Source organism: Poecilia formosa, unplaced genomic scaffold (assembly GCF_000485575.1).
Source record: "Poecilia formosa unplaced genomic scaffold, Poecilia_formosa-5.1.2 Scaffold631, whole genome shotgun sequence".
Lineage (NCBI taxonomy): Eukaryota > Metazoa > Chordata > Actinopteri > Cyprinodontiformes > Poeciliidae > Poecilia > Poecilia formosa.
This window is the reverse complement of record NW_006800570.1, coordinates 11,988-15,092: the sequence shown is the minus strand read 5'-3', so window position 1 is coordinate 15,092 and position 3,105 is coordinate 11,988.

Here is a 3,105-nt window from a genome sequence, read left to right as displayed (position 1 = left end):
GCAACACGCAGCAAACTTCCCCTTTCACTCAGTGCCTTATAGTTCCACATCGCTTAGGATTTGTTGCTGCGCGTTTGCGCAGAGTGAAGGAAAGAGGAGACCAGCTGCACAGGCAGGCTGGAAATGAGATGCAGTGATGATCGGTATCGGCAACAAGAGCCAATGATCGCCGATCACCGATCATGCACTTTTTCACGGAAATCGGCCGAATGTGATCGGTGGCCGATCGATCGGCACACCTCTAATCTAAATCCATCTCATCATCTCCATCAGTCACACACCTGTTTTATGCCAACCACCCAGCAATTTTTTGTGTCAATTCTCTTCTGTCAACCTCAGATTTCTCTCCAGTCCTTCTAAACACAATCTTCTTCCACTGTCGTCACCTCTGGCCATGCACAAGCTTCTGCACCCATCGTCCTGGCAGTCGTCTTCTTCTTCTTCTTCTTCTTCTTCTTCTTCTTCTTCTTCTTCTTCTTCTTCTTCTTCTTCTTCTTCTTCTTCTTCTTCTTCGTGTTGATGCCGTGGCTCTGTGGAAGTGTAACATCAAGGCCAGGCTGATGTTGGAGTTTTGCTTTCACAGAGCCACTGGAGATTTGAAGTTTTTCTTTTTTCTTTTTCTTTTTACAACTGCGGGGTTTTAAGAGTGTTTTGTGAACCATTTCTGACCAGGGACAACTACAATATAGCATGCTGCTAATGTAAATATTTATTGTTTTTTAGTTTTGACCTGATTCTGTAACAGTTCATTGTTAAATTATTGTACAATAAACGTTTCGTTAACAATACAAGAAATCTTCTTGGTTTTATTGGCGGTTGGCAAAAAACTTTAGGTGAGCAATAAGAAGGCAGTCTTCTTCTGCTGAAAGGAGAGAACCGCTGTGAACGGCGCCATGCTGCCACCTACTGGGCTGAGCGGCAACAGCATAAAATAAAATAAAATAAAATAAAATAAAATAAAATAAAATATTCCTATGTTAAGTTAAATACTATTTTATTTTGTTGAATTTGATGTAATTCCATCCATCCATTTTCTAACACCCTGTCCTAGTGGGTCGGGAGCTGCTGCTGCCTCTTCAGCTAACGTTCTGGGCGAGAGGCGGGGTCACCTGGACGGGTCACCTGGACGGGTCACCTGGACGGGTCACCAGTCTGTCGCAGGGCAGTAATTCCATACATATGAACTAAATTAAAATAGAACTGATTAACTTAAGTTAAATTAAAAGTGTATTTTTCAAAAAGTAATTATTTATTTTTACATAAAAATAAAATTGTATTTTACCAAAAATACATTTGTTTAAATTAATTGGTTAAATTATTTAATTAAAATACTCACATAACCTTGTGTTAAAGCAGAAAGTACGGCGGCCCGTAAGAAAGGCTTACAGGGTCAGTTATGCCGCATGAACTGATCGGTAGATTATTGCGAGGGAACCAAAAGAAAAAAATCCCCCCATGTCCCCTCAAGGCCTCCGTAACTCACTTCAGGTACTTTAAAAAAACGCTTTGAACATTTTGTTGCTTTTAATCCAGTTCAGAACTAAAAACCTTCAGGGATTTTATACGTTCATTGGTTTATGATTCTGTTCACGTTTTAAAGTTTGGTTGTATTTCTTTATAAAACTGATCATTTAATATTTACACTAAAAAAAGTGAAATTACGTCATTTTATTTAAAAACATGAATCATAAGAACAAAATGGAAGCAGAAGTTTTATTCCTTCATAGATGAAGAACAGAGATAGTTGGTTCTGGTTGGTTCTGGTCGGTTCTGGTCGGTTCTGGTCCCAGTAAACAGCTGGTATTGGTTCCGGTCCGGTATTGGTAGGTGTAACAATGAGGTTGCACCCAGTGAGGAGCGGCGGCCTGCAGCAGGATGAATTGCAGCTCTGTTCACAGTGAGGCTGACCTCTGACCTCTGACCCCTGTTGGGACGTCTGCCTGCCTAAATAATCTGGTCAATCTGCAGATTTCAACTCTAAATAATCCCGTTTTAACAGAAAACAGAAACAAGTCGTTCAGATCAGATGAAGCTCCAAATGAAAAAACAGTTTCAGAGGATCAATAAGTCCTTCATCATGCTGACCCTCAGATCACCATGGAAACGACCCCTGCTGAAACAGGATGTTACTGCAGGCATGGAGAGTTTCAGATGTTTTAGGACCAGAAAGTAAAACAACTAACATCAGGAACATCGCAGAGCATTTCCACCTTATTTGTAAAACTGGTCAGTTTGGCAGTTTTACAAATAAAGAAATAGAACCATACAGTTATAAAAATAACCAGGGAGGCAGTTAATACACAATATTTTCAATAAGAATAAAATGTTATTAAAACCTAAAGAAGCTGTTCATATTGTCTTAAATCAATCAGTTCCTGTAATGATTAAAACTGATTTTTATTTATTGAGTTTCAGAATATTTTAAATCCATTCATCTACAGTTTGTTTTCCAGAGATTCCCGAACGTATATCTAAATTTTAAAAAGTACTTTTAAAAAGTTTTTGTTGTTAATCACGTTTTAAGTTACTGTGGTTATAAAGTTCAACATTTCACCCACAGGATTAATATTATTTACTGAGTTTATCAATAAAACTCTGTGAAAACTTCCGGGAGCCACGTGTAGTTCAGACTCCGGCCACTAGATGGTAGCAGACCTCCATGACAGGCAGCTGTCCCTGGACCCAGCCCGCCGTGTCTGTCTCCAGACTCGGACCTCCACCAGATTGGGTTAAAGCTCTGGTGACGTCACGCGCAGCCCCTGCGTGTGAATCGAGGCTTTGTGGTTCAGCTGAGCAGCAGAACCGGCAGGAAGGCGGGATTTATTGGCTCAACGTGAAAAACATGACGTTCTTCTGGTTTTACTGATGAAACAAACACAGCTTCAATATGTTTAATGATTTGTTCAGCAGTAGGAATGAAATGAAGCCCAGACTTTGACTGGGCTGCTGCGTCTCTTAAGGTCAGCTCCTGTTGCTAACACCGGAGGTCCAGCCCCGCTCCACCGAGTCAGATTTTGTTTCTGCAGAGAAACAAATGCTGCTCACATGACGCTCATGATGCTCTGTGCCTGAAAGGAGCTGAAAGTGTGTGTGCCTCAGGAAGAG